The sequence below is a fragment of the Geotrypetes seraphini genome, chromosome 2 (assembly GCF_902459505.1).
Source record: "Geotrypetes seraphini chromosome 2, aGeoSer1.1, whole genome shotgun sequence".
Classification (NCBI taxonomy): Eukaryota; Metazoa; Chordata; class Amphibia; order Gymnophiona; family Dermophiidae; genus Geotrypetes; species Geotrypetes seraphini.
Window position 1 is genome coordinate 47,736,837 of NC_047085.1, and position 27,920 is coordinate 47,764,756.

General features: G+C 44.0%; 1 protein-coding gene and 1 pseudogene across 6 annotated transcripts in view; both read left to right on the forward strand.

Moving 5' to 3' along the window:
• SAMD12 (sterile alpha motif domain containing 12) overlaps positions 1-27,920 on the forward strand; it is a 655,615-nt gene that overhangs the window by 189,655 nt on the left and 438,040 nt on the right. The gene's annotated exons all lie outside the window — the stretch shown is intronic.
• Positions 6,890-7,824, forward strand: LOC117355601 (annotated as a pseudogene).

Sequence of the window (27,920 nt, forward strand, 5' to 3'; positions counted from 1 at the left end):
AAAACGGCTTGACCGATTTGAACGAAACTTGGTATGCAGATCCCTCACTACCGGGATTGATATGTTCTGGGGGTCTCGCGGGCCCACCTGCACACGTGGGCGGAGCTACAAAACAGATAATCGGATTTCACCATTCATGCAATGAAAAATGTAAAGAGCTGCCAACGCAAAAAACCGGGCTTGCCCGATTTGAACGAAACTTGGTATGCCGATCCCTCACTACCTGGGGTTGATATGTTCTGGGGGGTCTCACTGCCCACCTGACACATGGTGGGCGGAGGCTACAAACATAAAAATCAGATTTCACCCATTCATGTCAATGGAAAAAATGTAAAACAGCTGCCAGCGCAAAAACGGCTTGCCCGATTTGAACGAAACTTGGTATGCAGATCCCTCACTACCTGGGTGATTTGTTCTGGGGGTATCGCGGCCAACCTGCACACCTGGGCGGAGCTACAAACAGAAAATCAGATTTCACCCATTCATGTCAATGGAAAAAATGTAAAAACTGCCTCCGCAAAACCGGCTTGCCCGATTGAACGAAACTTGGTATGCGGATCCCTCACTACCTGGGGTGATATGTTCTGGGAGGTCTCACGGCCCACCCTGCACATGTGGGCGGAGCTACAAACATAAATATCAGATTTCACCCATTCATGTCAATGGAAAAAATGTAAAAAACTGCCTCCGCCAAAACCGACTTGCCCGATTTGAACGAAACTTGGTATGCGGATCCCTCACTACCTGGGGTGATATGTTCTGGGGTCTCACGGCCCCACCTGCACATGTGGGCGGAGCTACAAACATAAAATCAGATTTCACCCATTCATGTCAATGGAAAAAATGTAAAAAACTGCCCTCCGCAAAACCGGCTTGCCCGATTTGAACGAAACTTGGTATGCGGATCCCTCACTACCTGGGATGATATGTTCTGAGGGTCTCGCGGCCCAACTGCACACGTGGGCGGAGCTACAAACATAACTTCAGATTTCACCCATTCAAGTCAATGGGGAAAAATGTAAAAAGCTGTGGGACCGATTTGAACTAAACTTGGTATGCTGATCCCTCACTACCTGGGGTGATATGTTCTGGGGGTCTCGCGGCCCACCTGCACACATGGGCGGAGCTACAAACAGAAAATCAGATTTCACCCATTCATGTCAATGGAAAAAATGTAAAAAACTGCCATTCTCACAGTAATTCCAACTACCTAGGGTGATATGTTCTGGGGGTCTCGTGGCCCACCTGCACATGTGGGCGGAGCTACAAACAGAACATCAGATTTCACCCATTCATGTCAATGGAAAAAATGTAAAAAGCTGCCATTCTCACTGTGACCAATTTGGACGAAACTTGGTATGCAGATCCCTCACTACCTGGGGTGATATGTTCTGGGGGTCTCGCGGCCCACCTGCACATGTGGGCGGAGCTACAAACAGAAAATCAGATTTCACCCATTCATGTCAATGGAAAAAATGTAAAAAGCTGCCATTCTCACAGTAATTCACAAACGGCCTTGACCGATTTGAACGAAACTTGGTATACAGATCCCTCACTACCTGGGGTGATATGTTCTGGGGGTCTCGCGGCCCTCCTGCACACGTGGGCGGAGCTACAAACAGAAAATCACATTTCACCATTCATGTCAATGGAAAAAATGTAAAAAGCTGCATTCTCACAGTAATTCAAAACGTCTTGACCAATTTGAACGAAACTTGGTATGCAGATCCCTCACTACCTGGGGTGATATGTTCTGGGGTCTTGCGGCCCTGCTGCCACACGTGGGCGGAGCTACAAACAGAAAATCAGATTTCACCCATTCATGTCAATGAAAAATGTAAAACGCTGTGGGACCGATTTGAACGAAAATTGGTATGCAGATCCCTCACTACCGGGGGTGATATGTTCTGGGGGTCTTGCGGCCCACATGCACAACATGGGCGGAGCTACAAACAGAAAATCAGATTTCACCCATTCAAGTCAATGGAAAAAATGTAAAAAGCTGTGGGACCGATTTGAACGAAAATTGGTATGCAGATCCCTCACTACCGGGAGTGATATGTTCTGGGGGTCTCACGACCCACCTGCACACGTGGGCGGAGCTACAAAACAGAAAATCAGATTTCACCCATTCAAGTCAATGGAAAAAATGTAAGAAGCTGTGGGACCGATTTGAACGAAATTTGGTATGCAGATCCCTCACTACCTGGGGTGATATGTTCTGGGGGTCTCGCGGCCCACCTGCACACGTGGGCGGAGCTACAAACAGAAAATCAGATTTCACCCATTCAAGTCATTGGAAAAAATGTACAAAGCTGTGTGACCGATTTGAACGAAACTTGGTATGCAGATCCCTCACTACCTGGGGTGATATGTTCTGGGGGTCTCGCAGCCCACCTGCACACGTGGGCGGAGCTACAAACAGAAAATCAGATTTCACCCATTCAAGTCAATGGAAAAAATGTAAGAAGCTGTGGGACCGATTTGAACGAAACTTGGTATGCAGATCCCTCACTACCTGGGGTGATATGTTCTGGGGGTCTCGCGGCCCCACCTGCACACGTGGGAAGGGGGGGTTCACCCAAGAATGTATATGTTCTTGCTCCTGGAGGTGAAAGTAAAAATGTTGTTTATAATCAATTTTTGTGTTAGTTGAATTGTATTCATTTTGTCAAATATTTCACATTATACTTTGAATATTTTACTTTTTATAAAGCTGTAACAAAATTATTTCATTCACCACTATAAAGTATCTTTATTTAAATCCGTTTACATTGTTATTTCTATAATTAAATACCCGTGCAACGCCGGGGCATCAGCTAGTATAGTATAAAGCAAGAAAAAAATAAATAAAAAATCCAAATAATTGGTACTTAAAAAGATAATAAGTAATAAATAACCGGAAGGCTAACCCATCAAACTCAAGAGAACAACCAGTAGTTAAAAATTATTGTGAATTCTAAGTGTGAGTTTATGAGCTCTAAAGAGACAATCCCTCTGGAAAGCAACTCCTAGCCCCGGATAACCCAGCATAGAAACCATTTTCCGGAGCAGTGCCAGAAAAATAGAGTTCCTCCATGGATGAATCGTCACTGCATCAGCTCTTTGTCTTTCATGCCAAAACATGGAACATATTAGGTCTGCAATAAAAACTGGACTCAATACCTGATGAAAGACGGTTTTATCAACTTTGTAATCAATAAATACTTGTTCACTCATTTTATCTCTGGTTGATGTGTACAGTTCCATCCCCACTCTTTTATAACTTGCAAATACAGTATAACTAATGATTATTTATTTTGGATATCCTAAACATTAGTTTAGGAATTAGTTACTTGAACATTCTGTTCACCACCGTTGCCTGGACTTGCTCTCCTCCCAAGCTATTCTGGATCCACATCAGTCAGGCTTTCGCCCACTGCTTTCCATGGACTGCCCTTACTAAAGTTTCCAGTGACCTGTTCTTGGCCGGAAACAAAGGCCTCTACTCCTCATCCTTCTCGATCTGTCTGCTGCCTTTGATACTGCTGCTCACAGCCTACTCCTTCATACACTGTCCTCATTGGGATTCCAGGGTTCTGATCTCTCCTGGTTTTCTTCCTATCTCTCCCATCCTGGTGGTTCCTCCTCCACAGAGAGAGGGTTGCTTGATCAGGGGAGGGGGTTATAGGGGAGAGAGATGCTTGCTCTGGGGATGGGGGATAGGGAGACAGTTCCTTGCTCTGGGTGATATAGTGGAGAGAGATATATAAACTTATGAGCACAACTATAAAAGAAAAAAAAAACTTTTGGCATTTTGATTTGTTGATGGTGTGCTTTGCAGTTTGTTAATGGGAGCTGAAATGTTTGCAAATATTGATTATTTTGTGGTTCTTTTTTTTCCATCTGTATCACATGTTGTTATATGAAGATTTTTATTCCAGTACCATGTTAAATACTTGTTAAATGTTGTTTTAATCTTCAAATAAAATATGCATTAATACATACTCTTGGTTTTATTACAAGTTGGGGATTGAGAATAAATGAGTTGAGCATGGAATTTGAGGCAGAGAGACTGCAGGTACAGGGTGGAGAAGGTTTGGTAGAGAGTTGTGATGCAAGGTGAGCGAGATGTAGGCTAGTGAGAATGAATGTCACTGATACAAGCTGGTCAGCAGTGTTGCAATCCTGTGTAGGCAAATACTTGGCAGCTCTCCTTCAGCTCATTTGAATACAATGTGGCATCCGCTCAAAAATTAGCGAAGACCATTGCACTATATCAACCGGCTCACCTTTAGCCACATGTTTATTCACTCTTTCAGAGAAGTCAAGCAAATTGGTGAGGCAAGACCTCCCTTGGCTGAACCCATGCTGATTCTGACCCATTAAATCATGTTTGTGTACGTGCTCCACAATTTTATGAAATGAGATTGAACTGGGGGAGATGGAGGGGAAGAGGGATGCTGGTCAGGAATAGAGAGGGGAATGGGAGATGCTAGCCAACTGGAGGGGGAAGTAAAGAAGGAAAGGAAAGATGAGAGCTGGCCATAAGGAAGAGACGAGGAGGAGGAGGAGATGCAAGTTACAGGAAGAGAGGTAAGAGGAGAAAGAGAGATGCTGGCAAACTAGGGAGGCAAAGAAAGAGTAAGGGGACATCCTGTAACTGTAGTGGGGATCGGTAGGGCTTTGAGACATTCCTGGTGGGGCATGGGGTTGAAGCTTCACCTAGAGTGTCTAATACCCTTGAACTGGCCCTGGCAACAGCTGAACTCCTGTACTCATGAACCTTATATCTACTGAGTGTCACCATTATATGATGACTGACTCCCTCCCATGGCCTCCTTGGGTGGAAGTTTCATTTTTCATCCACCTTTTCTATGAAGTAGTTTATTTTATGTTATTCCTGTATCTACAACAAAGTTCCAAAAAAGTGAGGCATGGAGGAAATTAATCCATTAACAAAAAAAAAATCTAATAACTCTCCACTTAATCAATACAATCAAGCACCCTTTACAGACGAAAGAAAAAGCCTCGGGTCTTGGGTGAGCCCATCACTTACAACTCTACCCCAACACTGACATCATTGGCATAAAAAAACTTTTGTTAATAAGGTATTGTCACAAACAGTCCTCAGAGCGGAGTTGAAAAGTGACAAAAACTATGATCTGGCATGTCCCCCTACAATCAGGGGTATCTTCAAGTCTTCCACTTGGCCCTAGGTAACTGCCTAGGCCCGGGAGTAAAGGTAATTACTGGCTTCAACCATTCAAATACCAAACTCAGGCAGAATTTCTCAAAATCAAGAATGGTCTTTATTCTGACCTCATTGGTCAAAAGGGTATAGCATAGAGTAAAACACATTCAGCTTTTCACAACAAAAAAAACAAAAGAAAGTCAAAAGAAAAACATATGTCGCTGGCAAACAATACAGAGAGTACAGTTCAAATCCAGCTCTAGTCCAGCAGTACAATGGTGATTCATTAGCATTGAACTTTTTGCATGAAGACATAGACCTCAGTCCTGATTGCAGAGAGTTACAACCAAGCGTATTTTTGAAAAGGAAAAAAACCCCAACCCCACATAACCCTTGTCTTGCCTGAGACCATCCACTGTGGCTCAGTCTTCAAATTACACTTGCTTGCCAGAAACAAAACTTCTTTTCTGTGACAGTTCATTTATAGACAGGAGCAAGGTATTCACAGGACAGTGCATATATGAGTGATATAATCCCCAGCAGCAGACAGTTTTGAACATTTTTTTTCTCTGAGGTACCAAACAGTAGGGAAACTCTGCCTAAGGCTCTCTTTCCACTGTAGCACATATTGGTAGGCAGCACAGCTGAACAGGATTCTGTGATTACTTCTTTACCATGGCAAACACAGTGAGTTTTCAGCATACAAATACATTCACTCTGTCTTAATGCCTTTTGGCTTAAACTAAACATACAGTTAGCAGATTGTAAAAATCCAGATAAGTACCTAATTCTTAGCCAGCAATAAAATCCACCAAAACACAAAGCATACATTGAAAGGAAAAAAAAACACCAGCTGTCTCACAGCTACTCACTGCCTCAGTTAATTTCCATGAGCTCTGCTTGGACCTCTGAGGTAGGGCAGGCTACCTGGATTTCCACTTCCATCAAATCCTCTGGAACATGAAAGTTGCAAGTAGAGCAACTTTCTTCTACTTCCTGCATGGGCCAATCTAATACCTCAGAGTCTTCCTGCTCTCTCCAAGGCTCGTGCCTTGCTTCATCCTACTGGAGTGTTTCTGCCACGTCACTCTCCACTCCCCTTACTGCTTCATTCAGCCTGCCTTTAACCAGCCCAAAGCTACTCCCCTTCAGCCTGTAGAGGGGGATGGGCTTTGGTTTCATTGCAGGCTGCCTCAGCTCAAGCTTCCCCTGTCTGCTTTGCCTTAATCTTACAGGCATAGCCACCTTGGCTTTAGCTGCCCTATCTGGTGTACTAACAGGGTCCAAATGCTGTGTTTCATAACCAACCTGATCCAGATTACCACTGTACTTACAACATGGACAAGGGAAGTCAAGTTGCTCACTAGAGCTGATCTGGTCAGCTCATCTGCACAGGATCTTCTTGGCAGCTCTAGGTGCAAAGCCAGCACGGGGGCTTGGTTTGTCACAATATGTTTAATTCAAAAGGAGAAAAAGAATTTTAATATCAGGAAAACAAGAAAATAACACCGGTCCTTCTTTATACAGTCGACGTTTCGTGGGAGAAACCACTTCTTCAGTTCTGCTAGACTTTAGTGATGCTTAATCTAAAAGACAATATACAGACTAGATATGCAAAAGTCTTAAATTTTTCACTCAGAGAATAGTTAAGCTGGCAGGTTGTGTGGGGCGGGGTGGAAGCGTTCCTGCTCGTTTCGCTGTGGTGAGGGAGCGCCAATGTCCGCCAGGGAGCCTCACTGTGTTGACATGTCCAATGAAGCTGTGCGAGGCACCTGCGACGACACCTCCATCTATTTGCAGTAAATATTGGTTACTGGGCATTTTGTCAGACAGGCCAATGAAAGGAAGGCACCGGCAATCAGCAGAGGATACTTTGCTCGTGTATCAGCAGTGAATCAGCTTTTTTGGAGAGGACAGGGTGCAACTGTCAAGTAATAAGCCTGGGTGCTGGTCTTGATACCACATTCTGGAGATTAAAGGATGAAAGCCGTCTCCCAAGAAAATATTTTGAAGTTGTTTTTCCCATGATAGTTTCCAGGAAGATACACCGTATTAAATCCAAGCCCCCTTTACCAAAGCCAATTATGGACACTCATTCTGGTCAATCACTTTTACTAGATTCTCACTCTTTAGACTCCTGCCGATTCTGCATTATTGGAGCAGACTTGAGGAACTTGCCAGACCTTGAGGAAAAACTAAGGAAGTTTAATCTAGAGACACAATTGCCAACTGTGCTGGTTGCAGTGTGTGCTGGTGTACATGAGCCCAGAGCAGTCGGCAAACCTGATAAAATGGGCAGCATACAAATTCCACACAGCCATGCTCATCAATTATGAGCAGGTGAATATGGATGATAGTTTTGGGCAAATCATGGTGGAGAACTTGCAAAGGCGGCAGTGTCAACTAGCTGGTGTTGAATTTGCCAATCCTTGGAGTCTCGGAGAGAGAGGTTGCGGTCCAATCGATGGGAAAATGCCACTGCCCTGGACATGATGAACGGTTACTGCAGTCTGCCACAAAATGATACCAGAATAGAGAAGTTGGAGTTTGGGGATGAAAAGGAGCTCCTGGAACAGATACTGCTCCACTACTGCATCAGCTGGGCCACAAAGGATGGCCAGAATTTTGGTCTGGCAGAGATCTCATTTTAATCTTTTGTCAATTTGAGGAACTATTGATGCTGAATATTGCACAAAAGGCTTTCATTTCTACATCTTTTGAATGGACTACTTACAGTATTTCCAATCTGTCCTCATCATTGGTAATATACATTACATTTGTGATTTCTATTCCGCCTGTGCCTTGCGGTTCTAAGCGGAAATATATATATTTTTTTTAAAAATCAACTGCTAATTACAGAAACATCTGCCAGCTGTTGCTAATGTCTGAATGTGTCACATTGTGTTAAATATATCTTTGCTGGGGGGGAGGGAAGAGAATAGTTAAGCTCTGGAACACGTTGCCAGAGGTTGTGGTAAGAGCGGATAGTGTAGCTGGTTTTAAGAAGGGTTTGGACAAGTTCCTAGAGGAAAAGCCCATAGTCTGTGATTGAGAAAGACATGGGGGATGCCACTGCTTGCCCTGGATGGAATATTGCTACTCCTTGGGTTTTGGCCAGGAACTAGGGACCTGGATTGACAACCATGAGAATGGGCTACTGGGCTAGATGGACCATTGGTCTGACCCAGTAAGGCTATTCTTACGTCCTTATAAATGTCCAGAGACAAATAGCTCAAGGTCTACTCACTGTTATGCGCTCTTTACTCTTCTCCCGTCACTGAAAACAAGCATGGCATCTCTGCGTTATAAACTTCTGTCAGCCAATCAGAGTGCACGCTGTACAGACTAAAAAAACTATTCCCGTATCTACTCCATTTGAGCTTCATATCACAACCTCTTCTAGTGTTTCTGTTTAATTGAAAAAATGTATACCAGTATATCACAAACTGTGTGCCGTGGCACACTAGTGTGCTTCCTGAGATTTCAGGTGTGCTGCGACACACTGGGAAGGAGAAGAGGCACAGGCGCCAGCTGACTGTCTACAGGACATTCCTCTTGCGGCGAGAGACATGTCCTGTAGGCAATCAGCTGGCACCGGCACCTCTCTTCTCCGGCCCTGTTCCCTGCTGGCACCTCCCCCAAACACACACACACTGGCCCATCTGAAGGGCCTTCGTGAATGTGTGGACGTTGATGTGTTGATTTCACGCATACGCTTCCGGTTGCCTCGAGCTTCAGCCACTACCTTTTAGTGTGCCGCAGCTCGAGAAAGTTTGCAGGACACTGACGTATACTGTACATTTTTACGTCTTTGCAATTGTTTTCAATTGTTGCCTCCCTCTCTCCTCCCCTACCTTCCTTCTCTCTTGTGGACTATACATACATCTCTTAAGGCAGAATTATGAAATTTCAATAATAAGATAAGAGCTAAACAAGAAAAGAGCTATACTTATTGAGCAGACGTAGCTAAAAAGTTGGCACATTCAGTGGGTGTTGAACAGATGGAACTCGATAATTTAGGAGCAGGTGCGATGTGCAGTTTAAATGAGAGATCTCAATTAAAAGTAATATCCAAATTGTGAACAACTGGTAAGGGGGATGAAATAGATTATTGATCTAGATAGTGAATGAACAGGAGGAATGAAGAGAAGGTGAAATAGAAAGAAAATAAGCCCAGTTACTGCTAGATATTTTTTTTTTCCAGAAAATGCTGAGCTATCTAGCCTAAAGGAAGCAACTTTAGGGAGGCTTTCAATGCAGTCTTTGAGACACCTCCAGCTAGTCAGGTTTTCAGAATACCCACAGTGAATATGCATGAGGTTAATTTGCTTGTGCTGCCTCCATTGTGTGTAAATTAGAGAATAGGCTAAAAGAAAACCTATAATATGCCAAAAATACTAAACTAAACTAAAGCTTAACTTTGTATACCGAGTCATCATTCTGAGAAGGCTCGACTCGATTTACAGCAATTAAATAAACAGGGAATGATTAAATAGAAGATAATAGCAAAATTTCAAAAGAATTAATTTTCAAAATGTTTGGCAAAGAGAGTAATTTTTAAAGATTTATGGAAAAATTGAAATGAACTGGAACTCCTTAAAAAAAGGGGAGATCATTCCAGAGTTGAGAGAGTTTAAAGACCAAAGATTGACTAAAGATCTTGACTCCTTTAGTCTCTTTTTATGAAGGAAGGGAGAGTTTAAATTGTTGGATACCTCTTGCAAAGGAGAATCAGTAAACGTTCCAAAATAAAGGAATAAGAGGATTAAAGATATCATGTAGAATTTTAAAAGAAATACAAACGCATTTAAATTGAATTCTAAAATAAACCGGGAGCCAATGAAGACTCTGAAGCATTCGCAAACTAATAACTTTAACCAAAAACAATTGCCAATAAACTTTAAATCCCGCTGAGAACAAACACCAGCGTCTAAATTTGTAGCAGATGTTACTAATAAGACATCAGTACGGGCAAAACCAACCCATATTTCTTGGTTTGTTTAACCCCGGGCAGGAAACTCATAGGTGTCAAGCACGACTAAGGGCTCCTTTTACTATGGTAAGCTAGAGCTTTAACGCCCGGAATAGCGCGTGCTACATTGCCACGCATGTTAGACTTTAATGCCAGCGTTGAGCTGGCGTTAGTTCTAGAAGCATAGTGCGCGGTGTAACGTGCAGTAATTTCCTGCGTGTGCTAAAAATGCTAGCGCCCTAAAAGCCCTAAAAGTCTAAATAAGCCCTGCCCCGTACATCATTGTGTCTTAATTATTTTATTTTCAAATATATGATCAAAATGACAAGAATGTTTGCTGAAAAGACACTCAGTGTGAGTTCAAAGAGGGAAAAAGGACGAGCGCTTTAAATCCTCAAACTGCCTAGTTAATAACTTAGATGATTGGTTTGGAAATGCAAAACTCGTTGAAAAATTGAGACCCTGAACACGGTCCAACTTATCTGAGTCCCATAGGATTCCTGTCACCACTCAAATTAGGGAATGACATGGGGACACATTTACATAGAAACATAGAAATAGACGGCAGATAAGGGCCACGGCCCATCCAGTCTGCCCACCGCAATGACCCTTCCCCACCTAACTCAGTGAATAGATCCCACGTATATATCCCATTTGGCCTTAAAATCAGGCACGCTGCTGGCCTCAGTGACCTGAAGTGGAAGATTATTCCAGCGGTCAACCACTCTCTCAGTGAAAAAGAATTTCCTGGTGTCACTGTGCAGTTTCCCTCCCCTGATTTTCCACGGGTGCCCCCTGGTTGCCGTGGGATCCTTGAGAAGGAAGATATCTTCTTCCACTTCGATGCGACCCGTGAGATACTTGAACGTCTCGATCATCATGTCTCCCCTCTCTCTGCGTTCCTCGAGTGAGTAGAGCTGTAACTTATCCAGCCTTTCCTCGTAAGGGAGATCCTTGAGACCCGCGATCATCCAGGTTGCCAGTCTCTGCACCGACTCTAGTCTCAGCACATCTTTTCGGTAATGCGGCCTCCAAAATTGCACACAGTACTCCAGGTGTGGTCTCACCATGGATCTATACAATGGCATAATGACTTCAGGCTTACAGCTGACGAAACTCCTGCGTATGCAACCTATGATTTGCCTTGCTTTGGAGGAAGCTTGCTCCACTTGATTGGCAGCCTTCATGTCCTCACTGACGATCACCCCTAGGTCACGCTCTGTTTCAGTTCTTGTTAGGATCTCGCCATTTAGGGTGTAAGTCTTGCATGGATTATGGCTGCCCAGGTGCATGACTTTGCATTTTTTGGCATTGAAGCTGAGTTGCCAGGACCTAGACCAGCGCTCCAGTAGTAGTAGGTCGTGCATCATGTTGTCGGGCATTGAGTTTTTGTCTGTTGTACTCTTGGCCACTACATTGCTTAGTTTGGCGTCATCAGCGAATAATGTTATTTTACCTCGGAGACCTTCTGCCAAGTCTCTTATGTAGATGTTGAACAGGATCGGGCCCAGGACGGAGTCGTTTCGGAGGGGGTGCCATTCACCATTACCCTCTGAAACCTACCCTCAAGCCAGTTCCCAATCCATTTCGTCAGCGTGTCGCCCAATCCTATAGAACTCATTTTGCTCAGCAACCTGCGGTGTGGTACGCTATCGAATGCTTTGCTGAAGTCCAGGTATACGATGTCCAGGGACTCCCCAACATCCAGCTTTCTCGTCACCCAGTCAAAGAAGCCGATCAGGTTGGATTGGCAGGATCTCCCCTTAGTAAATCCATGTTGACGGGGATCACGTAGATTCTCCTCGTTCATGATCGTATCCAATTGGCGTTTGATTAGAGTTTCCATTAGTTTGCTCACTATTGATGTGAGACTCACCGGTCTGTAGTTTGCTGTTTCCATCTTGGAGCCTTTCTTATGAAGTGGAATGACATTAGCCATTTTCCAGTCCAATGGGACGTCACCTGTACTAAGGGAGAGATTGAAGAGTGCGGATAGCGGTTCCGCCAAGACATCACACAACTCCCTGAGCACCCTGGGGTGTAGGTTGTCAGGCCCCATTGCCTTGTTAACCTTGAGCTTTGACAGCTCGCAGTAGACACTGCTGGGCGTAAACTCGAAATTACTAAATGGATCAGCTGAGTCAACCCTTGTCTGCAGCTGAGGACCAAGTCCCGGCGCCTCGCGGGTGAAGACTGAGCAGAAGTATTCATTTAACAGTTGGGCTTTCTCCGAGTCCGTTTCTGCATAGTCTCCCCCTGGTTTCCTGAGGCGTACTATCCCACCTGAGTTCTTGTTCCTGTCACTGATATACCTGAAAAAGGATTTATCTCCTCTCTTTATGTTCCTTGCTAAAGACTCCTCCATTCGGAATTTGGCCTCCCTAACTGCTGTTTTGACTGTTTTTGACTTGGTCAGATAGATTTCCATGGAGTCCTGTTTCCCTGATTGTTTGTAAGAGATGAATGCTTTTTTCTTCTCCTTGATGAGGTCCGAGATCCCCGTAGAGAACCATTGTGGCTTATTGTTCGTACTCCGTTTACTTACCGATTTAACATAGCGGTTTGTTGCTTCCTGTATGGTGGCTTTCATAGTTGACCACATTTCTTCCACGTTATCGGTTTCTGTTTGGCTTTGTAGCACCTGGTGAACGAAGTCTCCCATTTCTTTGAAGTTTGTGTCCTTGAATTTAAGGACCTTGGTCAGTGTGGTAGATTTAGTGAAACTTTTTCTGAGATTGAACCATACCATGTTGTGGTCGCTGGAGGCCAATGTGTCGCCCACCGAGACCTCTGTGACACTTTCTCCATTGGTATCAGGTCTAGGATTGCCTGATCCCTTGTTGGTTCCAACACTAGTTGCCTTAGTCTTGCTCCCTTCAAGGAATTCAATAGCCTCCTGCTGCTGCATGAAGCAGAGGAAAGCGTGACCCAATCCACATCAGGCATGTTGAAGTCACCTAACAATACTGTGTCCCCCACGCAAGGTGATATTCTCTATATCTCCGATTAATTCCATATCTTGGTCATCCTGTTGTCTTGGGGGTCTGTATACTACGCCAAGATACAGGCATTTGTCCTTCCCTCTGGCCAAATTTACCCAAAGAGATTCCCCAGTGTACCATACATCTGTGATTCTGGTGACTTTAATGTCATCTTTAGTATATAATGCTACACCTCCTCCCATTCTGCCCTCCCTGTCCCGGCGAAGCAAGTTGTAACCCGGTATGACCATGTCCCACCCGTGGGAGTCTATGAGCCAGGTCTCAGATATCGCCACCACATCCAAGTCGGCATTTATCATTTCTGTTTCCAGTTCCAGGATCTTGTTTCCCAGACTGTGGGCGTTGACGTACATAGCCCTCCATGTTGTATGTTTGTTATGTCTCAGTGGGGACATTCCTGCTATAGCAACTAGGCCACCTTTAGCATTATTTGCATGTCTCGTACTCTTCCTAGACCCAGAGCTGCAATGTGCACCTTTCCCGGACTCCCCATACCCAGAACTACAGTTTATGCCTAACCCAGACTCAGAATTGTGTGTACCCTGTGGGGGTATTCCCTCTTGAGCAACTTGACTTCCTATAATACAGTTTGCAGTGTGTATTCTGTCGCTGGACCCAGAATTACAATGTGTACTTCTCCTAGTCCCAGAATCACAGTGTGCACCCCTCCTAGATCCAGAATTACAATTTGAACTCCCCTTAGACCTAGATTTACAATGTATACTCCCCTTAGCCCCAGCATAACAATGTGACCCAGAATTATAATGTGACCCTGAATTATAGTGTTTACTTTCTTTAGTCTCCCTTACTTCAGTCTCAAGAAAAAATTGGTAGCTTAGCTCGTCAAGTAGGTTGTTTGTGCCAGTACCCTCCCCCAACTTACCTAGTTTAAAGCCTTGTGAAGTAGGCGGGCTAAGTGGTGTCCCAGGACGTTCTTCCCTCTTCTGGTCAGGTGTAACCCGTCTGGTCCCTGTAATCCTTGCAGTGCCTCTCCATGGTGCAGGAACCCAAAGTTCATCTCCTTGCACCATCCTCGCAGCCAGTCGTTCGCCCTCCGGATGTGATCCTCCCTGGCCCTGCCCTTGCCCCTCATTGGGAGGATCGAGGAGAAGACCACCTGTGCATCCATCCTCCTCAGCTTCTCACCCAGGGCTCTGAAGTCATCGGGTATGCTCTCCGCGGTGCTCCTGGCGGTGTCATTGGTTCCGACGTGGATGAGAATCATGGGGAAGTGGTCTCTGGGCTTGATGAGTCTGTCCAGGCAAACAGTTACATCCCAGATCCTGGCCCCTGGCAAACAGCAGACCTCTCTTGATTGCAGGTGTGGTCTACAAATTGGTCCCTCGGTGCCCCTTAGTAGCGAATCCCCGATGACTACCACCCTGCGCTTCTTAGGGGTGGTTCGATCTGTTGACTCCGGAACTGGAACCGTCTGCTGAACAACCTCCTGTACCTCGTTGTCAGGATCTTCCTGAAGCAGCTGGTATCTGTTCTTAAGGGTGATTTGAGGTGTCGATGTGGAGTTGCCCTGCATGTGAGAGAAAGAAACAGAATTAGGTTTACTGCGTTTTCCTGTGGAGGAAGTCACAAGCTGCCAGGAATCAGCGTCCTCAGTAACTTCCTGAATACCGATGGTTGGTTTCAAGTTTGTAGGTTTTGAAGCTTTGGGTGTCTCTAGGATAGCCCTGTCAGGTTCTTGTTCAACGATCTGGGACAGCTCCTGTATGACTCCATCGATGAAGGTTTCGTCGTCACGGATGCTTCTTAAGCGTTGAACCTCTTCTCTCAGGCTCCTCAGCTCTCGCAGAAGGCTTTCATCAGGCTGAACTATTGCTTCCGTCTGTGTGGAGACTGTAGACATCTTTGAGGGGATGGCCTCGGTCTGTACAGAGACCTCCGCTCTCTGTCCTGGCTTTCCTTCTGACTGTACAAAGACCGTAGCCATCCCCTGGGTACTACCGGCTAATGAAGTGCCTGTCTTGATTGAAGTCTTGCTGCTTCTAGTTCTGCCTGCCATTAAAAAATAAAGAAAAATTTTTTATTTAATTTATTTTATTTTATGTTTTTTTTTTTTTTTTTAAGGGGTAGGGGCTGTTAGGTGTAGGTCAGAAGGTGTTGAGGTTGGAGGGATAGAAGTAGTTAGTTCTTAGTCAGAGGGATAGAGTAGTTAATTAATTGTTGGTTAGATTTGCCTGCTTGTTACTGTGCTAGTGAGGTCAGTCTGATTAGAGGATGTTAGAGGATAGTGTGGTCTGCCTGTTTAAGATGGTTTAGGGATAGAGTGATTGGTGTGGACCGCCTGTTAAGTGCAAGGGTTTGGTTGCTTGTTGGTTAGGTAGAAAGAAGAGAGTTGAAAGATTTGGAAGAGGTGAGATTGAAGAAAGACTGAAATCAATTGGCTAATTAGCTAGAGAGACGGCTAAAGTTGATAGCCCTTCCTTGATGCCCTTCTTGAGGCCCTTCGCAAAGGCGCTCTCGCTAAGGTGAGCGCCTTTGCCGCTCGCCTTCGCCGCGCGCCGATCGTCCGGGCGCCGTTGGCTCGACCCCTTTTATGGGGGAGCTCGGCTGTGATGTCGGGGGTGGGCGAGGCTACCACCCGCTCCCTTTGCTGCTTCTCCTGCCTTCTCTGCTCCTCTCCGCCCCCTTTTTCTGCCTTCTCCGACTCTCCTTTTGCTTCTCCTAACCTCTCCGCTGCTCTCTTTCCTCCTGTTCCCATCCCCGTGAGTTGGTTTTATTTTTTGGGGGGGAGGGAGTTTATGTACTTTATTCACAGTGAATGAATACAAACAATGAAATAGCCACAGTCAGATTTCAACAAAAACAAAATATAGTCCAATCAGTAATATACGGAAGGCAAGCATATAGAGGCTAAGTCAATCACAAAAGCTAAAGAACAGTACAAGTATCTGAGTTTTGTCGCTGTCCCTGCCCCATTCCTGTAAGCTCTGCCTTAATCGCACAAACATTGAACACTTATGATTTTAAAGTGTTTGAGGTTTGTGCAGATGAGGACAGAGCTTGGAGGCATGGGGCAGGGACAGGAAAAAAAAACCTTGCCGGGACGGGAAAACGAGTTCCCGCAGGGATAGGGAAAAATTTGTCCCCGTGTCATTCTCTAGTGCAAATCTATCTCAAGCATATTTATTGTGAATATCTTGAAAACCAGATTGACTTGGTATGTCCTGTGACTAGGTAGAAAACTCCTGGCCTAAAATAATGGCAAGAATAATGATGGGAAATATGTGGGTATTTTCTGTATCAGTGCTTCTCAAACTTGTTTTTAGCTCCGATATACTAAACGGAGCAAATGTTGTTCATGGCACACTAAATGGAGCAAATATTATTCGCAGCGCATCATAATTGAAATTATAAAATTGCAAAACCAACATAAAATTAAAATTGGGATTTATTTAAAGTTATTTAAGCTATTTAAACTATGTATAGGTAATTGTAACAGTGATAAAACTAAATTAGGTAGAATTGCTAATCAATGCGATGAATGTGCTTGTTTTTGAATGCAAATTAACTCAAAACGCGGCTCGATAGTTGACAAGTAAACATGCATTTCATTATCCACCATCTGCAATTGTTCTTTTTTTTTCAATTTAATTTCTGTCAGAGCTGAAAATCCAAGTTCACAAAGATAAGAAGATCCAAATGATAACAAAGCCTTGATTGTTTTGTTGCTCATTAGGATAACTACTGCATAAAAAACTAAAAATGAAACTAAAATTACTTGCTGTTAGTTTACAAGGACCAATCACATCAAAGAATGATGCTTGTCTGAGCAGTTGTATCCTTGCACACAGAGACGCTCGTAACATTGACAGACTCTTAAGTATGTTAGATTTCAGCAAAGCCTTTGACATGGTTCCTCATAGGAGGCTCTTAAACAAACTCCATGGGCTGAAGTTAGGGCCCAAAGTGGTGAACTGGATTAGAAACTGGTTGACAGACAAACATCAGAGGGTAGTGGTAAATGGAATTTGCTCAGTGGAGGGTCAAGTGAGTAGTGGAGTGCCTCAAGGCTCGGTGCTGGGACCGATTCTGTTCAATATGTTTGCGAGTGACATTGCTGAAGGATTAGAAGGTAAGGTAAATTTTTTGCAGATGATACCAAGATTTGTAACAGAATGGATACCCCGGAGGGAGTAGAAAACATGAAAATGGATCTCCAAAAGTTAGAAGTATGGTCTAGCATCTGGAAACTAAAATTCAATGTGAAGAAGTGCAGTGATGCATTTTGGGGGGGGGGGTAGAAATCCGAGGGAACCCTACGTGCTGAGAGGTGAGAGACTGATAAGCACAGATGGAGAGAGGGACCTTGGGGTGATTGCTTCTGAGGATCTAAAGACATCTAAACAGTGTGATAAGGCGGTGGCTGTAGCCAGAAGAATGCTAAGCTGTATAGAAAGAGGAATAACCAGCAGAAGAAAGGAGGTGTTGATGCCCCTGTAGAGGTCGTTAGTGAGGCTACACTTGGAGTATTGTGCTCAGTTTCAGAGGCCATGTCTGGCAAAGGATATAAAAAGACTTGAAGAGGTCCAGAGGAAGGCGACAAAAAATGATAAGAGGTTTGAACCAAAAGAAGTATAAGAGACTGGAAGACCTAAATATGTATACTCTGGAGGAGAGGAGGGACAGGGGAGATATGATACAGATGTTTAAATATTTGAAAGGCATTAATATAGAACCAAATCTTTTCCAGAGAAGAAAAGATGGTAAAACTAGAGGGCATAATGTGAAGTTACATCTTAGGAGCAATGTTAGGAAATTCTTCACAGAGAGGGTGGTAGATGCCTGGAATGCCCTCCCGAGGGAAGTGATGGAGAGGAAAATGGTGATGGAATTCAAAAAAGTGTGGGATAAAAATAGAGGATCTCTAATTAGAAAATGAAGGATAAAAAGTAAAGAACTAAGGCCAGTACTGGACAGACCTGCACGGTTTGAGTTCATATATGGTGATTCGGTGTAGGTTGGACTAGAGTGGGCATCAATGTAAACTTCACTAATATGGAACAGGAGGATGTTACTGGCCAGACTTTACGGTAGATGTCCTGCAAACAACGGGGTGGTTGGATAGGCTGGAGTGAGCTTGGACAGCAACTTCAGCATTTGGAAACAGGACAATACCAGACTTTACAGTCTACGGCTCAGAAATATCAAAGAAGAGAAAGTTAATCTAATCATGAGTATAACTTATGGGCAGACTGGATGGACCGTTCAGGTCTTTATCTGCCGTCATTTACTATGTTGCTATATTTATATTCTAGTGTAGACTTATGAAAGAAATTTTTTTAAAATAGAGTAAAATTCTGGAATCTCTTGTGGCACACCCAGAATCTCTTCAGGGCACAACACTGTGCCATAGCACACAGTCTGAGAGACATTGAATAGAATAGAATACAGTGACACAAGGTAACACTATTTAAATTAGACTGTGCTAGGAAGAACTCCAGGAAATATATGCTAATTGGAAAATATTTGATGTGTAACATATTAAAAAGCAGCTAGAACAAACATTGGTCCATTCAGCCTGCCCATTTCTGCCCCCAGCAATAAGGATACCTCCCAAATGCCAGTTACAGTGGGGGGGGGGGGGTAGATTCAAGACCACCACTACTAAACAACAGATGGAACTGGTGTCTTTAGAATTTTCAATTACACTACATACAAGACCCAGACAAAAGCACAGCAAGTTATCACTTTGGAGAGAGGAAAAGGGTCTCAGAAACTTGCTCTGAACCATCAGTACTCATAGGAACTGAGGCTTATAGGTTCCAGATTTCAATCACTGACCCTAAAAAAAACCTCTTACACTTTTGAGTTACTTAAACACAATTCATATGCCTTCATAGCGAGAACTGTGCTTATGGGAATGAAAGCCATTTTGACCAATGGATATTCTGGGATCCACCAACTTATACTCAATGGAGAATCTTTGATGATAGTACATGCTTCTTGGAGCGGAGGACAGGCTGGTGACCTGGACCTGAGTCCTGGTCGCCGCTGCTGTCAGATTTGGGGACACTTTTGGATGGACCTTACACCCCAGGCTCGTGGACGATTACTGAATTTGGTGAAGGGGGGTCCCACGCACATGTCAGATTGTTAGATATTGATATCTTTGTGGTTGGTGGAGGTGGGGAGGAAGTGGGAGGAGGGGTGGTGGGGGTTTGATTTGTGCACATGTGAGAGTTTCTAGGTTGCACTGTTATGTGATTTTACTTGCACTTATCTTGAAAACTTTAATAAATATATTTCAACAAAAAAACCACAGTTCATATAACAATCTTGTTATAAATTTAAATATCAGTCATACTGGGGGGGGGGGGTAGATTCAAGAGCTATGGTAAATGTTATGCAATAAATAAAATTGAGCACTAAACACAGTGGCAAACCTACTATATTTGACCCCCCAGGGCTGATTCATTTTTTAATACCTCCCTCTATTTAAAAAAATATTTTTAGTAATAATCCACATATCACATAACAAGGGTTCACCTAGGAAAAGGCAGCATCTTAAACACTGCGGTGAGCACTAGAACATCAATACACCCATTGTAAAACTAAACAAACCAGATTAATAAAGATTGATCCTGCAGAGTTAATGTTAACAGAAACATGTCCTGTTCATACATACAGAACACAGATATACCTTCGCCCAGTATGGAATTAGTAATCATATAACTAAAAAATAGAATTATGTAGACAAAAAAAACTGAACCGCCAAGAAGCCAGACCTCTGCATACAATGCAACATCACAGAAACAGTGATACATGTCCCCTAATATCATAGAACATAGAAAAAGACGGCAGATAAGGGCCGCAGCCCATCTAGTCTGCCCACCCTAATGACCCTCCCCCTATTTATACTCTGTGTAGAGATCCCACGCAACAATCCCATTTCTTCTTAAAATCAGGCATGCTGTTTGCTTCGATCACCTGAAGTGGAAGTTTATTCCAGCGATCAACCACTCTTTCGGTGTGAAAAAGTATTTCCTCGGTGTCGCCGTGCAATTTACCGCCCCTGATTTTCCATGGATGTCCTCTTGTCACCGTCGGACCTTTGAAAAAGAAGATATCCTCTTCTACCTCGATACGGCCCGTGAGGTATTTGAAACATCTCGATCATGTCTCCCTCCTCTCTTGCGTTTCCTCGAGTAAGTATAGGCGTAATTTATCCAGCCATTCCTCGTACGGGAGATCCTTGAGTCCCCGAGACATCCGGGTGGCCCATTCGCTGGACTGACTCAAGCCCTCAGTACATCCTTGCGGTAAATGAGGCCTCCAGAATTGTACGCAGTACTCCAGATGGGGCCTCACCATGGATCTATACAACGGCATAATGACTTCAGGGCTTACGGCCTGACGAAACTCCTACGTATACATTCCTATGATCTGCCTAGCCTTAGATGAAGCCCTTAGATGAAGCAGTTGTAAATTTTAAAAAAACTGACAAATAACAATAACCACTTTACAAAGTAACAAATATAAATAAAACAAAATATGGAAAATATGAAATACTGTACCATTTTATTGAAGTAATACATTTTTTCAATTAACTTTCAGAAGCCAAAACCTCCTTTTTCATGTCAGTACAGAATACTGCTGTTACAGTGTTTTGTCCTGACCTGAGGAAGGGGGTTTTGGTCTCTGAAAGTTAGTTTAAAAAAAATGTATTAAAATTAGTCCAATAAAAAGATTGCCTTATTTCCATTTTCTATTTAAAAACTTTTATCAATACAGCTACAATAGTACTTTATTCTAAAGCAACAACAACAACAAAATCTCTTTTCTACTTTTTGGCATTTTTGGTTTCTGCTTTCCTCATCTTCTCTTCACTTTGATCTTTCCATCCAGTTACTGTCCTTTCTCCTTTCCATGTAGCATCTGCTCTCTTTCTCTGCCCTTTCCATCCAATGTCTGCCCTCTCTCTCTTCTTTCCACTGTCCGCTCTCTCTCCCTTCCACCTGGTATCTGCCCCTTCCACTCTCTTCTTTACATCCATCATCCACTATCCACTCTCTCTCCCTCCCTTCCATCCAGTATCTGCCCTCTCCCCCTTCCATTCTCTTCTTTCCATCCATCGTCTGTCCTCTCAATCTTTTCCATGCAGCATCTATCCCTTTCATCCACTGTCTGCCATCTCTCTCTGCCCCTTCCATCCATTGTCTGCTCTCTCTCCCTTCTATCCACTGCCTGCCCTCTCTTCCTTCTATCCACTGCCTGCCCTCTCTTCCTTCTATCTACTGTCTGCCCTCTTTCTCCCTTACATCCAGGTCTGCCCTCTCCCCTTTCCATATGACATCTTCCCTCTTTCTATGCCCCTTCTATAAACTGCCTATCCTGTGCCTCTTCTCTCCTTTATACATGATTCATTTCAGCTTCACCCCCTCTCTGTTTTTCTATCTCTTCTTCCAACCCCTTCCCTATGCTGTAGCATCTCTCTCTTCTCATTTTCTTTCTTACTTCCCTCCTCACTCCACTGTGTGGCATCTCTGTTCCTTCCCTTCCCTCATGCTGGCATCTCTCTCCTCGCCCTCTCTTCCATTTCTCCCTCCCCCTCCATGCTCTGGCATCTCATCCCCCAATTGGATGCAGCATTTCTCTCCGCCTCCCCTCCCCAATGGGTACTTATCTACTTCATTCTTTTTCTTTTTGTCACACCCTTCCCCCATTGGCAGGGCAGCCTTCACAACTGGCTGCTCTTGTCAGCAGGCCTTCCTCTCTGCTGAGTCCTGCCTACATCCTGCTTCCGTAAAGGCGGGACCAGCAGAGAGGAAGGCCCAATGCCAGCACAGCAGCCATTTGTGAAGGCTGCTGCTGCAGGCCCTCCGAGCACCCTCTTATGGACTGACTAAGCAAGTAATCTATAATGGCAAAGTTGGGCTCAGAAGCTGTTATAGAATATTACATAAGCTGATATTTGAGTGCCTAACTTTAGGCGCAAGCATTTATACCATGTCAAAGACTGGTATAAAACTCGTGGCTAAATACTGTCAGTTTAGCACATAAATGACAGTATTCTAAAATAGTGCATAAGTGCCAATTAACACCACTTAAGGGTTATTATTAGTTAAAGACAATAGGCATCCAATTAAATAATTGTTAGGCACTATTCTAGAACTTACTCATGCAACTTTGCATGCTAGCTGCAAAATTGTACACCCACGTTTATAGAATTAGGGAGGGTGTGACCACCTGCAAGATTTCTCTCCATCAAGAAGGGGATTATTTTACTTTTAGAACAACTGAAAACTTGACTTTATAAACAATACTGGAAGAATTTTATTGTGTAGGAATGATATAAAGGATGCTTGGGATAATTGCTGAACTTGGATAGGTTGATTATGATGTAGTTATGAGTCGTGATGTGAAATTTGGCAGGTGAATAGACAGGTTGGGGTATGGGTGGGTTGAGAGTATTTTATTGGTGAATTGGGGTTGGATAGTTGGTATTTTAATTGGAGTAGGGGGATATTATAATCTGCTCTATAGTACTGAAAAACTGAAAGCTGAAGAGAATAGGGGCTCCTTTTACGAAGGTGCGTTAGAGCCTTAATGCGCGGAATAGCGTGCGCTAAAATGCCGGGTGCGCTAGCCGCTACCACCTCCTCTTGAGCAGGTGGTAGTTTTTTGGCTAACGCGCGCTAATCCGGTGCGTGCGCTAAAAACGCTAGTCCACCTTTGTGAAAGGAGCCCTAAATTTATAAATTAAATTAAATCTTTTTCTTTACCGGTCTAAAGAGCCAGCAACATCCAGCTCTATGAATACCAGTGTTTCCCTAGAAAAGTGTTTCTGATCATAACAGGACATGTAACCTGCCAGTCAGACACAGGTGCTTAGTTTGGGAGCACTATTCATGTTTTGGATATCCATAAACCAGCACTTAAGACATCAACAGTGCCATGCACAGACATCTAAATTCTTATTTTACAAAATTGGGATGCCTAGAACTGAAGAACATCTAAATGGCAAAGGGTGTGGTCTGGATGTGATTGGGCAGAACAAGAACAGCCCCCCCGCCAAAAAAAAATAAAAAATAGACATTTATACCCCATTTCAGAAGGGGAATGAACATCTATCTCCACGAAATGAACATTGAGAGTTAGATCTGCTACCCAGGAAATCCAGGTTTTCAGCTCTTCACTGGAGGAATTAGAGGTGACCTCCTTTATCTTCTAGTAATTGGTGAACCCATGAAAGTGCAACTGGCAAGGGAGATTAGGCTCTGTGACAGCTTGAAAGATGTAGATATCTTTGATTTTAAAATGGCTGACAGAAATGTATGTGCTTGGACATAAATGGTTATGCTGCCATTGCACAACATAGACACTCATGTGCTACCATGGAGCTGCTTATGTTCCTGTGTTACCCATACCCCACTGATATTTTAGATGTCCGCTTTCTAAAATGGATGTCCGTGGGTATGGGGAGGAGAAAGGAGGTGGAGCTTACGCAAGATGGTGGTCTGATGTATCTGCGGGGACGCCGTCGTGCTTGTGGTGGAGTGTTTCCTCATACAGTATGGTGAAAAGAAAGTCGAAAATACGGGTGTTCACCATTGAAGCAGCGGAACCATTTGGCCCGATGGATGCCTTCGTGGATCGCGGCTCACGAACCCCACAACTGGAGGTTTCCACGGCTGGAGAGTACGCGCAAGCAGAGGCGTGGGACTTCACCTTTGAGGTTGCCACCTTATCTCCGGATGAGCGGAGTCCACCTAGTTGCGACGGAGGAACCGATTCTCGACATGCCTGCTCGGGATGCCCTCTTGCTGGCCTCTCTGTGTAGGAGGACTGACCCTGGAAGGGGGAAGGAGGAGCTCTCCAGAACGCAGCAGTCGATGGTGAGATCATAGCAAGCTCAAGCAGCTTCTTCAAGCACTAAGGAGGCTACAAGTATTTTGGGAGCCCAAGAAGTTTCCTTGATAACTGAGGTGGTTACAGGTACTTTGGGAGCTACAGGGAATTTTGGAACTGAGATTGTTCCCTTACAAAGACCTAAAGTAATTACCATGGAATCCATATTGGAGGCCATATCAAACATGCAAACTTCACTGGGGAATCAAATTCAACAATTATCCTCGCGCTGTACTAACATGCTTTCAGAAAATTTGGAACTTAAAAATAAAGTATCAAGTCTGGAGAATAAAACGTGTGACTTTGAGACTAAAATAAAAACGTTGGAAGTACAAGCTCTGACTTGGGTCAAGGACAGTGCTAATTTGTGCTTTAAAAAGGAAATGATGGAAAATTCTGTTAGGAGATGTAATCTCCGTATTATTAATTTTCTGAAAGTCCAACCTATAACTGCCTTAGCTATGTTTAAAAGATATTTGAATGAAATTTTGAAAGTACCGGAAACCTCGCATCCACCTCTCTCAAAAATATATTACCTTCCAATGAGAGTTAAATCTCAAAATCCTAATCAGCAGAATTTATCTGATGATAGTTTGAATTGGACACAGTTTCTAGAGAGGTCCGATTCTGAGGTTCAGATCCCTGCTACATTAATAGTATAGTTTGCAATTAAGTTGGATAGGGATTGGATGCTTAAGATGTTTTTTATTAGACACCAAAAGACCAATGTCAACTAACTCATCAACTTTCTGATTGTTTAGGGCTTCAGACATGCCATTTTTGTTCGCCCATATTTTCGGCGATACAAAAAATCTTCTTAGTGGCTATGGCTGTGGCTTCTTCATTCGCCCACTCACTCGGAGTTTTTTTAATCTTTTTTCTTTCTTTGTAACGCTTTTAAATATGTTTTTCTTGTGTTTTACCTTATTAACATATAAAGTGCTTCTCATAAATAATTATGATAAAAAAGTTAACTTATCTTAACCAATTGTCGTTTCCTTAATAGGATCGGGTCGGGGCTTGTCACATCGACATGTTTCGCCGTGAGGCTTTTTCAAGATTAAGTCCCCTGTAGGAATGAAAGAAGACATTATAATTCTCATCCCCATGTGTTCTATAACCATGTCTATTCTTATCTTTTAAGGGAACCATATAGTAGATATCTACAAGACCATATGCTCACCCTTTTTCAGTTCAAACAGACCATCCCGATATCCAAACTTTCTGATCTATCAAAGATGGCCACGGCGTCTTTTTTCTCAAGTATAAGTACCTCCCCTACTTTGTGACGTCACTACTCCACATAGCGAATCAGGAAAACACATAGTATGAGAAAATATTGGCACATTTTACAAACTGTCCCTAATGTTTTTGAGGAGTTTCCTATAATCACTTACCATCGTGGGAAAAACATAGGTGAACATTTGGCACGCCACCGATACTATACTGAAGGGAGTGAAGTAAAAACCATTCCAGGTCATCAGAAATGTCAGAAATGCCAATGGTGTAAATACACAATAAAAAAATATATATATATATATATATATAAAAAAATATATATATATATACATACACCCTTTCTCTATACTCTATACTCATCTTTGTTTCTCTCTTTACTTCTCCACCTAGAGACACATCGGGCACACTCCTGCGCACCAACTTCAAGTCACAGGGAAGGAAAAATGGAGGCAGCAGAAGGCCAGCGAAGCTTTCCAGTATACTGTATTGATTGTCACATGTATGACTACCTCCCTTCCGGGAGGCAGGCATACATATGCAGTCGATGTCAGGAACTGGCTAGCCTGAAAAAGGAGGTCGGAAGACTGCAGATCAAAGTACAGGAGCTAGAGGGACTCCGCTCCATAGAGGAACCAAGGGATTTTGATCCAGCTGAGGACACCACCAGAGAGAACCACATCCACGAACAGGTCAGAGAGCTCGAAAGATTCATCGAGGAGGCCTGCAAGATGGTAGAAACACAGGATCACCCACTCTTCAGAAGGGAACAAACGGAAGGAGGACAGGACCCGCCAGGAGCCATCAGGACCCACCAGGACCCACCAGGAGCCGAGGGAGAGGAACCTTGCGGAGGAACCAACCAGGAGATGGAAGGATTGGAGGATCCAATCATCGACACAGACCTGAGGCCCAGGAGGAAGCTGAGGAGAGGAAAATCTGCTATCGTGGTGGGAGATTCAATCCTGAGAGAGGTGGACAGTCACATAGCAGGAGGCAGAGCGGATCGCCTAGTGACATGTCTCCCAGGGGCGAGGACAAAGGACATCTCCGACAGAATCGAGAGTATCATGGAGGGAGCTGAGACAGAGGATACAGCAGTGATAATCCACGTCGGAACAAATGACGTCAGCAGAAGGAATTTCAACATGACTACACTGACCGAGCAGTTTAAGATCCTGGGGAGGAAGCTGAAGCTGAGAACAGGGAAGATAGCCTTTTCAGAGATCCTGCCAGTACCAAGAGCAGATGCGAAGAGACAGACCGAGCTGCAAGCAACAAATGGATGGCTGAGGCGATGGTGTGACGAGGAAGGTTTCCTCTATGTACGGAACTGGTCAACCTTCCTGGGGAAAAACAAGCTCTACAGGAGAGACGGACTGCATTTGAGCACGGCTGGGACGAGGATGCTGGCACGTAACATCCAGACCTGCATAGACATGACTTTAAACTGATAACAAGGGGAAAGCCGATAGTCGATCTGACCTCGACACATCGGACCACAGTATCAAGCAAGGATACTGAAACAGGAAATGGCGATAGTGGACTAGAGACAAAATGGACACTTTATGGACATAAACCCAAAGATGCAGCACAGGGACCCGAGAGGCAACTAGAAATAAAGAGCAAGACAAGGAGGAAACAGCAGGACCCAGAGGGCTATCAAAGAACAAAAAAGCGGGCAGAGGACGGGATAGACACACCACAGGAGGCAACACGTGAGGAGACCAGCAGGAACAACAAATCAAGAGTAGATCCAAAAGAAAAGGTAACAAACTGGGACTTAAATTGCCTATATACAAATGCTAGGAGCCTAAGGACTAAAATGGGGGAGCTAGAAGTTATAGCCGGAAATAAGGACATAGACATAATAGGAATCACAGAGACATGGTGGACAGAGGACAACAAATGGGATGTGGCCCTTCCAGGGTATAAACTCTACAGGAAGGACAGAGCACACAAAAAGGGGGGAGGAATAGCACTGTATATAAAGGACTCCATTCCTTCATCAAGAACAGAAACAACAACAAGGGCAGACAGTCTGGAGTCACTATGGGTGAAGTTAACAGGAGGGGTAGGAGCTGACATCAAATTGGGATTGTACTATCGCCCACCAGGACAGTCAGAAGCAAACGACCTGGAAATGGAGGCTGAACTGAGGCAGGTGTGCAAAAGTGGAAGGGTGGTAGTTATGGGGGATTTCAACTATCCGGGAATAGACTGGGACATTGGGCACTCAAACTGCACGAGAGAAACTAAATTCCTAGAGGCGATAAGGGACTGTTTCATGGAGCAGCTGGTCGCAGAACCAACGCGAGGGGATGCCACTCTAGACCTAATCCTCAACGGGCTAGAAGGACCCGCAAAGGAAGTGGTGGTAATAGCACCATTAGGGAACAGTGATCACAACATGATCCAGTACAAATTAAACATGGGAACATCAAAGGTGAAAAGAACCAAAACGACAGCACTCAACTTCAGAAAGGGAAACTACAAGGACATGAGGAAAATGGTGGGAAAAAAGCTCAGCAGCAACTCAGGGAAGGTGAAGACCGTAAAGGAAGCCTGGACACTGCTTAAAGGCATAGTGCTCGAGGCACAAGACCTGTGCGTCCCAAGGTTTAGGAAAGGGTGCAAAAAGAAAAATCAAACTAGAAACCCAGCATGGTTA